Raw genomic sequence first — 12,494 nt, 5'->3', positions numbered from 1 at the left:
CTTATTTTTATAACAAATTTGGCGTCTTTGCTTTAATTGTAGGTCAATGTCTTTAAGAAATCATTGATATAAAATTTTACTTTGTTAGAATTTCAGTTAATTGTAGAAAATTGTTTAAAAAAAATCTTTACATTGACTTCGATTTTAACAATTAAATTTAAAGATTCTTTAATTACTGATAAACAAACTCGTATTTAAACTATTTATTTTTTTTGCAAATAAAACACTTTCTCTTTTTCACTTTTTTGCAAAAAAAAAGTTAAAATTATTCTTCAAATAACTTTAATTTTCTCTAAATTTTGTATTCAAATATAATAAGTTTCAATTAAATCTTTCCATAAACCAGCTGGCAGCCTAAATAACTTACACACAAGACATGGCATCCTTTCTTTACGAAAAATGACATGTTGTTCTTAGACTAAAATTATCTATAGTTTAGTCAATAGTTTGGTCCTATAATCTAGTCTATAGTATAGTTTAGTGTATAGTCTAGTCTATAGTCTAGTATATAGTCTAGTCTATAGTATAGTCTATAGTATAGTCTATATCTAGTCTATATCTAGTCTATAGTCTAGTCTATAGTCTAGTCTATAGTCTAGTCTATAGTCTAGTCTATAGTCTAGTCTATAGTCCTAGTCTATAGTCTAGTCTATAGTCTAGTCTATAGTCTAGTCTATAGTATAAGTCTATAGTCTATAGTCTAGTCTATAGTCTAGTCTATAGTCTAGTCTATAGTCTAGTCTATAGTCTAGTCTATAGTCTAGTCTATAGTCTAGTATATAGTCTAGTCTATGGTGTAGTCTATAGTCTAGTCTATAGTCTAGTCTATAGTCTAGTCTATAGTCTAGTCTATAGTCTAGTCTATAGTCTAGTCTATAGTCTAGTCTATAGTATAGTCTATAGTCTAGTCTATAGTCTAGTCTAGTCTATAGGCTAGTCCATAGTCTAGTCTATAGTCTAGTCTATAGTCTAGTCTATAGTCTAGTCTATAGTCTAGTCTATAGTCTAGTCTATAGTCTAGTCTAGTCTATAGGCTAGTCCATAGTCTAGTCTATAGTCTAGTCTATAGTCTAGTCTATAGTCTAGTCTATAGTCTAGTCTATAGTCTAGTCTAGTCTATAGGCTAGTCCATAGTCTAGTCTATAGTCTAGTCTATAGTCTAGTCTATAGTAGTCTATAGTCTAGTCTATAGTCTAGTCTATAGTCTAGTCTATAGTATAGTCTATAGTCTAGTCTATAGTCTAGTCTAGTCTATAGGCTAGTCCATAGTCTAGTCTATAGTCTAGTCTATAGTCTAGTCTATAGTCTAGTCTATAGTCTAGTCTATAGTCTAGTCTATAGTCTAGTCTATAGTCTAGTCTATAGTCTAGTCTATAGTCTAGTCTATAGTCTAGTCTATAGTCTAGTCTATAGTCTAGTCTATAGTCTAGTCTATAGTCTAGTCTATAGTCTAGTCTATAGTCTAGTCTATAGTCTAGTCTATAGTCTAGTCTATAGTCTAGTCTATAGTCTAGTCTATAGTCTAGTCTATAGTCTAGTCTATAGTCTAGTCTACAGTCTAGTCTATAGTCTAGTCTATAGTCTAGTCTATAGTCTAGTCTATATAGACTATAGTCTAGTCTATAGTCTAGTCTATAGTCTAGTCTATAGTCTAGTCTATAGTCTAGTCTATAGTCTAGTCTATAGTCTAGTCTATAGTCTAGTCTATAGTCTAGTCTATAGTCTAGTCTATAGTCTAGTCTATAGTCTAGTCTATAGTCTAGTCTATAGTCTAGTCTATAGTCTAGTCTATAGTCTAGTCTATAGTCTAGTCTATAGTCTAGTCTATAGTCTAGTCTATAGTCTAGTCTATAGTCTAGTCTATAGTCTAGTCTATAGTCTAGTCTATAGTCTAGTCTATAGTCTAGTCTATAGTCTAGTCTATAGTCTAGTCTATAGTCTAGTCTATAGTCTAGTCTATAGTCTAGTCTATAGTCTAGTCTATAGTCTAGTCTATAGTCTAGTCTATAGTCTAGTCTATAGTCTAGTCTATAGTCTAGTCTATAGTCTAGTCTATAGTCTAGTCTATAGTCTAGTCTATAGTCTAGTCTATAGTCTTGTCTATAGTCTAGTCTATAGTCTAGTCTATAGTCTAGTCTATAGTCTAGTCTATAGTCTAGTCTATAGTCTAGTCTATAGTCTAGTCTATAGTCTAGTCTATAGTCTAGTCTATAGTCTAGTCTATAGTCTAGTCTATAGTCTAGTCTATAGTCTAGTCTATAGTCTAGTCTATAGTCTAGTCTATAGTCTAGTCTATAGTCTAGTCTATAGTCTAGTCTATAGTCTAGTCTATAGTCTAGTCTATAGTCTAGTCTATAGTCTAGTCTATAGTCTAGTCTATAGTCTAGTCTCTAGTCTAGTAGTCTATAGTCTAGTCTATAGTCTAGTCTATAGTCTAGTCTATTAGTCTAGTCTATAGTCTAGTCTATAGTCTAGTCTATAGTCTAGTCTATAGTCTAGTCTATAGTCTAGTCTAGCTAGTCTATAGTCTAGTCTATAGTCTAGTCTATAGTCTAGTCTATAGTCTAGTCTATAGTCTAGTCTATAGTCTAGTCTATAGTCTAGTCTATAGTCTAGTCTATAGTCTAGTCTATAGTCTAGTCTATAGTCTAGTCTATAGTCTGTCTAGTCTAGTCTATAGTCTAGTCTATAGTCTAGTCTATAGTCTAGTCTATAGTCTAGTCTATAGTCTAGTCTTAGTCTAGTCTATAGTCCTAGTCTAGTCTATAGTCTAGTCTATAGTCTAGTCTATAGTCTAGTCTATAGTCTAGTCTATAGTCTATCTATAGTCTAGTCTATAGTCTAGTCTATAGTCTAGTCTATAGTCTAGTCTATAGTCTAGTCTATAGTCTAGTCTATAGTCTAGGCTATAGTCTAGTCTATAGTCTAGTCTATAGTCTAGTCTATAGTCTAGTCTATAGTCTAGTCTAGTCTAGTCTAGTCTATAGTCTAGTCTATAGTCTAGTCTATAGTCTAGTCTGTAGTCTGGTCTATAGTCTAGTCTATAGTCTAGTCTATAGTCTAGTCTATAGTCTAGTCTATAGTCTAGTCTATAGTCTAGTCTATAGTCTAGTCAATAGTCTAGTCTATAGTCTAGTCTATAGTCTAGTCTATAGTCTGGTCTATAGTCTAGTCTATAGTCTAGTCTATAGTCTAGTCTATAGTCTAGTCTATAGTCTAGTCTATAGTCTAGTCTATAGTCTTGTCTATAGTCTAGTCTATAGTCTAGTCTATAGTCTAGTCTATAGTCTAGTCTATAGTCTAGTCTATAGTCTAGTCTATTATAGTCTAGTCTATTATAGTCTAGTCTATTATAGTCTAGTCTATTATAGTCTAGTCTATTATAGTCTAGTCTATAGTCTAGTCTATAGTCTAGTCTATAGTCTAGTCTATAGTCTAGTCTATAGTCTAGTCTATAGTCTAAAAAAATAATTGCATTCTTTTTTGTAAAACGTTGATAAGTGTTAATTTTGGTAACAAAAGCTTAACGTTTTTTATAACAGGAATTAACAAAACTTGACTTTTTATGGTTAGTTGTTAGACATTTCAAGTTTAGTTTGTTGGATGCAATTTCGGATAAAACTAGTTTTTAAACTAAACTTGACCTTATGTTACTAAAACTGTTGCATTACTATTAAATAGTAATGTTACAATAATTTTGGTTATTTATTTTTAAAATCGATTTGAATTTTCTCACATTAGCACCAGTGGAATGCTTATAAGCCTTATTAACATAATAAACCATCTGGTAACCTTGCTAAAACAAAAGAGAGTAAAGGACAGAGAAAGATTAGTTGAAAAAGTTATTAAATCTTGTCATTTGTTAATATTTTTCAATGTTAAAGCAAATCATGGAAAAAATAATAAACTTTTTTTAACATATTCAAAAATTAATGGAAATTTTACCCAAAAACTTAACATGTTAGTAACAAAAAAATTCCATTAATTTACAAAAAAAAAATCAATTTCACACTTGTAAATAAAATGTAGTTTTCAAGATTTCTTGTAATTTAAAAAAAAATATGTAAATGTTATCATTTCTTTGTTTGAATAGCTCCAGCCAGCAGTTAATCCATCATAAGTAGCTGGGTTCGTTCGTGTTTAATATTTTTTTTCCCAGCTACGAGATTTTTTTTCTGTTTTTGCTTTTGCTTTACATTTTGTTGCATTTTGTGTGTATTTAATACTTGAAATTTTCAAGTAGTTATCTTATTATAAGTCTGAACAATTTCAGTAAACATAAGGGGCTCTGTTGCATTCATTTTTTTATTTTGTGTACATGTTAATTTATATATTTTTTCTCTGCTTTTGTTTTAATAATATTAACGGTTTATTAACAAAGATTTGTTATGGCTGTTTATTTATAAAAAAAATGCATAATAAATATTTGGGTTTTCATAAATTAATTTGTTGGAAAGAAGTAATTTAAGAGAAAATCAAAAGATAAACAACAAGATTAAATACTTAATAAATAAGAATTAATAAAAAAATTAAATAAAAATTAAAATATAAACAAAATAAATTAATAAATTTAAACATAAACGTAAACATAAAATGTAAATAGTTAAAATATTTCATTATATTTGAGAAAATTACATTTTAACCTTAATACATGTTTGTTTACTTGTTGCTCTTAAAAATTACTAATCTGGCAACCTTGTTATTTGGCTTACAAAAGAATGATTGATTCCTTTTCTTACATAAAATGTCATTTTGTATTTACTCTCTCCTAACTAAAAGTTGCCACAATAAAAACTATAGACTTAACTCTAGACTAAACTCTTGACTAGACTATAGAATAGACTATGACTAGTCTATAGAATATATAATTTATAGTCCATAATCTAGACTATAGACTAGTCTATTGGCTAGATTATAGACTAGACTATAGACTAGACTATAGACTAGACTATAGACTACTATAGACTAGACTATAGACTAGACTATAGACTAGACTATAGACTAGACTATAGACTAGACTATAGACTAGACTATAGACTAGACTATAGACTAGACTATAGACTAGACTATAGACTAGACTATAGACTAGACTATAGACTAGATTATAGACTAGACTATAGTCTAGACTATGGACTGAGCTATAGACTAGACTATAGACCAGACTATAGACTAGACTATAGACTAGACTATAGACTGAGCTATAGACTAGACTATAGACTGAGCTATAGACTAGACTATAGACTAGACTATAGACTAGACTATAGACTAGACTATAGACTAGACTATAGACTAGACTATAGACTAGACTATAGACTAGACTATAGACTAGACTATAGACTAGACTATAGACTAGACTATAGACTAGACTATAGACTAGACTATAGACTAGACTATAGACTAGACTATAGACTAGACTATAGACTAGACTATAGACTAGACTATAGACTAGACTATAGACTAGACTATAGACTAGACTTAGACTAGACTATAGACTAGACTATAGACTAGACTGTAGACTAGACTATAGACTAGACTATAGACTAGACTATAGACTAGACTATAGACTAGACTATAGACTAGACTATAGACTAGACTATAGACTAGACTATAGACTAGACTATAGACTAGACTATAGACTAGACTATAGACTAGACTATAGACTAGACTATAGACTAGACTATAGACTAGACTATAGACTAGACTATAGACTAGACTATAGACTAGACTATAGACTAGACTATAGACTAGACTATAGACTAGACTATAGACTAGACTATAGACTAGACTATAGACTAGACTATAGAGACTATAGACTAGACTATAGACTAGACTATAGACTAGACTATAGACTAGACTATAGACTAGACTATAGACTAGACTATAGACTAGACTATAGACTAGACTATATCCTAGACTAGACTATAGACTAGACTATATCCTAGACTAGACTATAGACTAGACTATATCCTAGACTAGACTAGACTATAGGCTAGACTATAGACTAGACTATAGGCTAGACTATAGACTAGACTATAGACTGAGCTATAGACTAGACTATAGACTAGACTATAGACCAGACTATAGACTAGACTATAGACTAGACTATAGACTAGACTATAGACTAGACTATAGACTAGACTATAGACTAGACTATAGACTAGACTATAGACTAGACTATAGACTAGACTATAGACTAGCCTATAGACTAGACTATAGACTAGACTATAGACTAGACTATAGACTAGACTATAGACTAGACTATAGACTAGACTATAGACTAGACTATAGACTAGACTATAGACTAGACTATAGACTAGACTATAGACTAGACTATAGACTAGACTATAGACTAGACTATAGACTAGACTATAGACTAGACTATAGACTAGACTATAGACTAGACTATAGACTAGACTATAGGCTAGACTATAGGCTAGACTATAGACTAGACTATAGACTAGACTATAGACTAGACTATAAACTAGACTATAGACTAGACTATAGACTAGACTATTGACTAGACTATAGGCTAGACTATAGACTAGACTATAGACTAGACTATAGACTAGACTATAGACTGGACTATAGACTAGACTATAGACTAGACTATAGACTAGACTATAGACTGGACTATAGACTAGAGTATAGACTAGACTATAGACTAGAGTATAGACTAGACTATAGACTAGACTATAGACTAGACTATAGACTAGACTATAGACTAGACTATAGACTAGACTATAGACTAGACTATAGACTAGACTATAGACTAGACTATTGACTAGACTATAGACTAGACTATAGACTAGACTATAGACTAGACTATAGACTAGACTATAGACTAGACTATTGACTAGACTATAGACTAGACTATAGACTAAACTATAGAATAGACTATAGACTAGACTATAGACTAGACTATAGACTGGACTATAGACTAGACTATAGACTAGACTATAGACTAGACTATATAGACTAGACTATAGACTAGACTATAGACTGGACTATAGACTAGATTATAGACTAGACTATAGACTAGACTATAGACTAGACTATAGACTAGACTATAGACTAGACTATAGACTAGACTATAGACTAGACTATAGACTAGACTATAGACTAGACTATAGACTAGACTATAGACTAGACTATAGACTAGACTATAGACTAGACTATAGACTAGACTATAGACTAGACTATAGACTAGACTAGACTATAGACTAGACTATAGACTAGACTATAGACTAGACTATAGACTAGACTATAGACTAGACTATAGACTAGACTATAGACTAGACTATAGACTAGACTATAGACTAGACTATAGACTAGACTATAGACTAGACTATAGACTAGACTATAGACTAGACTATAGACTGGACTATAGACTAGAGTATAGACTAGACTATAGACTAGACTATAGACTAGACTATAGACTGGACTATAGACTAAGTATAGACTACTATAGACTAGACTATAGACTAGACTATAGACTAGACTATAGACTAGACTATAGACTAGACTATAGACTAGACTATAGACTAGACTATAGACTAGACTATAGACTAGTTTACTATAAATTAAGTAAAATGATTCAAATTTTCGGGTTATTCGTTTCTTTTATAAAGAAAACAAATTGCTTGTCATAATGTTGTACTACTTCTTCTTTGTTTTTTTTTTGCTGTAAATTTCCTGTTAAACTTAGTGGCCCATATTTTTTTTTTTGCTTTAAATATAACGATTGTTGGCTTATCAGTTTCATTTTGCTTTTTCTTATATGTACAACAACTACAAGAATAACAAACTAGCAATGCATCCTCCTTTTTTCTTAAACATGCAAAGCTCCCACTAAAAGATTTCTTTACACAAAACAAAGCTGGACTTATGAAAATACTCACTCCTCACTCGCTCTAAAAGTCACAAAACAACAACAAAAACTTAGCTTATGCTTAATTTAACATGACAAAATGCAATACCAATAAACCTAAACTGTCAATGGTTTTTGTTGTATAAGCAAATGTCAATATTTTTTGTATTATAAAAAGATTAATTTCAACACAGAAATGCAGATTAAACTAAAACAGAAACTCATGTTTTTTTTCAAACAACTGGTTTCAAATGACACAATTTTTAATATTATTGTGGTGTTTTTTTTTTTTGTTAAGGTTTTAGGGTACCTATACGAGTCATTAGGGAATCTGAGCAGGCTTTGTACATAATTTTGTAATACTTATCGGCAAGATGAGTAATATAAATGGTATGCAAAAAACGTAATATCATTTAAATAAAATTGACACTTCTTTTGTTTATAAAGTAAAAAAGGTAAATATAGACGAAAAATGTGTTAAAAATTAAAATAAATAATAACAGAAATAAACAACTTTTTTAAAAATTCTCTTGGATAGAGAGGTAATGTAACAGCTGATTGTTTGTTTGTTCGGAAAGGAATCTGTCGGAAGGAATGAGAGAAAACAGATCAAAATTAGTTCTGTTCTAGTTTTGTTCTAGTTCTGTTCTACTTTTTGTTCTAGTTTTGTTCTAGTTTTGTTCTAGTTCTGTTCTAATTTTGTTCTAGTTCTGTTCTAGTTCTGTTCTAGTTCTGTTCTAGTTCTGTTCTAGTTCTGTTCTAGTTCTGTTCTAGTTCTGTTCTAGTTCTGTTCTAGTTCTGTTCTAGTTCTGTTCTAGTTCTGTTCTAGTTCTGTTCTAGTTCTGTTCTAGTTCTGTTCTAGTTCTGTTCTAGTTCTGTTCTAGTTCTGTTCTAGTTCTGTTCTAGTTCTGTTCTAGTTCTGTTCTAGTTCTGTTCTAGTTCTGTTCTAGTTCTGTTCTAGTTCTGTTCTAGTTCTGTTCTAGTTCTGTTCTAGTTCTGTTCTAGTTCTGTTCTAGTTCTGTTGTAGTTCTGTTCTAGTTCTGTTCTAGTTCTGTTCTAGTTCTGTTCTAGTTCTGTTTTAGTTCTGTTTTAGTTCTTTTCTAGTTCTGTTCTAGTTCTGTTCTAGTTCTGTTCTAGTTCTGTTCTAGTTCTGTTCTAGTTCTGTTCTAGTTCTGTTCTAGTTCTGTTCTAGTTCTGTTCTAGTTCTGTTCTAGTTCTGTTCTAGTTCTGTTCTAGTTCTGTTCTAGTTCTGTTCTAGTTCTGTTCTAGTTCTGTTCTAGTTCTGTTCTAGTTCTGTTCTAGTTCTGTTCTAGTTCTGTTCTAGTTCTGTTCTAGTTCTGTTCTAGTTCTGTTCTAGTTCTGTTCTGTTCTGTTCTAGTTCTGTTCTAGTTCTGTTCTAGTTCTGTTCTAGTTCTGTTCTAGTTCTGTTCTAGTTCTGTTCTAGTTCTGTTCTAGTTCTGTTCTAGTTCTGTTCTAGTTCTGTTCTAGTTCTGTTCTAGTTCTGTTCTAGTTCTGTTCTAGTTCTGTTCTAGTTCTGTTCTAGTTCTGTTCTAGTTCTGTTCTAGTTCTGTTCTAGTTCTGTTCTAGTTCTGTTCTAGTTCTGTTCTAGTTCTGTTCTAGTTCTGTTCTAGTTCTGTTCTAGTTCTGTTCTAGTTCTGTTCTAGTTCTGTTCTAGTTCTGTTCTAGTTCTGTTCTAGTTCTGTTCTAGTTCTGTTCTAGTTCTGTTCTAGTTCTGTTCTAGTTCTGTTCTAGTTCTGTTCTAGTTCTGTTCTAGTTCTGTTCTAGTTCTGTTCTAGTTCTGTTCTAGTTCTGTTCTAGTTCTGTTCTAGTTCTGTTCTAGTTCTGTTCTAGTTCTGTTCTAGTTCTGTTCTAGTTCTGTTCTAGTTCTGTTCTAGTTCTGTTCTAGTTCTGTTCTGTTCTAGTTCTGTTCTAGTTCTGTTCTGTTCTAGTTCTGTTCTAGTTCTGTTCTAGTTCTGTTCTAGTTCTGTTCTAGTTCTGTTCTAGTTCTGTTCTAGTTCTGTTCTAGTTCTGTTCTAGTTCTGTTCTAGTTCTGTTCTAGTTCTGTCTAGTTCTGTTCTAGTTCTGTTCTAGTTCTGTTCTAGTTCTGTTCTAGTTCTGTTCTGTTCTAGTTCTGTTCTAGTTCTGTTCTAGTTCTGTTCTAGTTCTGTTCTAGTTCTGTTCTAGTTCTGTTCTAGTTCTGTTCTAGTTCTGTTCTAGTTCTGTTCTAGTTCTGTTCTAGTTCTGTTCTAGTTCTGTTCTAGTTCTGTTCAGTTCTGTTCTAGTTCTGTTCTAGTTCTGTTCTAGTTCTGTTCTAGTTCTGTTCTAGTTCTGTTCTAGTTCTGTTCTAGTTCTGTTCTAGTTCTGTTCTAGTTCTGTTCTAGTTCTGTTCTAGTTCTGTTCTAGTTCTGTTCTAGTTCTGTTCTAGTTCTGTTCTAGTTCTGTTCTAGTTCTGTTCTAGTTCTGTTCTAGTTCTGTTCTAGTTCTGTTCTAGTTCTGTTCTAGTTCTGTTCTAGTTCTGTTCTAGTTCTGTTTCTAGTTCTGTTCTAGTTCTGTTCTAGTTCTGTTCTAGTTCTGTTCTAGTTCTGTTCTAGTTCTGTTCTAGTTCTGTTCTAGTTCTGTTCTAGTTCTGTTCTAGTTCTGTTCTGTTCTAGTTCTGTTCTAGTTCTGTTCTAGTTCTGTTCTAGTTCTGTTCTGTTCTGTTCTGTTCTAGTTCTGTTCTAGTTCTGTTCTGTTCTGTTCTAGTTCTGTTCTAGTTCTGTTCTAGTTCTGTTCTGTTCTAGTTCTGTTCTGGTTCTGTTCTAGTTCTGTTCTAGTTCTGTTCTAGTTCTGTTCTAGTTCTGTTCTAGTTCTGTTCTAGTTCTGTTCTAGTTCTGTTCTAGTTCTGTTCTAGTTCTGTTCTAGTTCTGTTCTAGTTCTGTTCTAGTTCTGTTCTAGTTCTGTTCTAGTTCTGTTCTAGTTCTGTTCTAGTTCTGTTCTAGTTCTGTTCTAGTTCTGTTCTAGTTCTGTTCTAGTTCTATTCTAGTTCTGTTCTAGTTCTGTTCTAGTTCTATTCTAGTTCTATTCTAGTTCTGTTCTAATTCTGTTCTAGTTCTATTCTAGTACTATTCTAGTTCTATTCTAGTTCTGTTCTAATTCTGTTCCAGTTCTGTTTTTTCTATTTTTAACCAATGATTTTTCTCTCCAAAAAGATATTAATTCCCCACATAATCAATAAAATGTTTCTATTGCTAAGAAAATAATAAAAAAATAATAAACACCTTTTTTTACCAAGGTGTTAATTTTTATAGTCTATTGTTGACCGTTTTTGTACATTTGTTGAAAAGAAATAAAACAGTTTTTTATGGTTTCTGCAATCAATATTTGAAATATTTTTTTCAACGTTAATTTATTGGTTTTTGTTTGGTTTTGCATATTTTAAATTATTCTTATCGTTCATGGTGTCAAACATATTTTTTTATTAGAAGGTCGTTTTTTATATTTTTTGCTGTTATTCTAATTAGAAAAGAATCCAAAAAATCACATATTACAACAATCGTATGAATTCCAAACATTTTGAAAAAAGTAGTATTTTAAAAATAAAATATTTATATGATTTTGACATGTCTTTTTGTAAAATTTCTATAAAAAATTTATTTTCTTTAAGTAATAATTTTTCTGAAACATATTTATTACAAAATTTTATGAATTCCAGACTTTTTGAAAAAAGTAGTATTTCTACTACTATTTTAAAAATGAAATATTTTGATGTTTTTGACATGTCTTCATTATTTGTAATAAATTACCTTAAAAATTTTATTAAATTTACCACTTTTGTAAAAATGTAGTAGCTAAAATAGTAGTTTTTTGTAAAATTTTTATAAAAAATTTAATTTTCTTTAAGCAATATTTTTTTAAAACATATTTTATTAAAAAATTTTATGAATTCCATACTTTTTGAAAAAAGTAGTATTTTTACTACTATTTTAAAAATTAAATATTTTAATGTTTTTGACATGTCTTCATTATTTGTAATAAATTGCCTTAAAAATTGTATTAAATTTACTACTTTTTGTAAGAAAGTAGTAGCAAAAATAGTAATTTTTGTAAAATTTCTATAAAAAATTTTATTATTTTTTAAGCAATAATTTTTCTGAAACATATTTTATTAAAATTTTTATGAATTCGAGACTTTTTAAAAAAAGTAGTATTTCTACTACTATTTTAAAAACAAAATATTTTTATGGTTTTGGTCATATTTTTATTAATTATAATAAATTGCCTTAAAAATTTTATGAAATTTACTACTTTTTGTAAAATAGTAGTAGCTAGATTAGTAGTTTTTATAAAATTTTTATAAAAAATTTCATTTTCTTCAAGCAATAATTTTTCTGAAACATATTTTATTAGAAAATTTTCTGAATTCCACATTTTTTGAAAAAAGTAGTATTTCTACTACTATTTTAAAAATTAAATATTTTAATGTTTTTGACATGTCTTCATTATTTGTAATAAATTGCCTTAAAATTTTATAAAATTTACTACTTTTTATAAAAAAATAATAGTTAAAATAGTAGTTTTTGTAAAATTTTTATAAAAAATTTCATTTTCTTTAAGCAATCATTTCCTAAAACTGATTTTATTAAAAAAA

Source organism: Lucilia sericata, unplaced genomic scaffold, assembly GCF_015586225.1.
Source record: "Lucilia sericata isolate MDLA Ls3-8-SP2 unplaced genomic scaffold, ASM1558622v1 Contig002513F_arrow, whole genome shotgun sequence".
Classification (NCBI taxonomy): domain Eukaryota; kingdom Metazoa; phylum Arthropoda; class Insecta; order Diptera; family Calliphoridae; genus Lucilia; species Lucilia sericata.
This window is presented reverse-complemented; position numbering follows the sequence as displayed.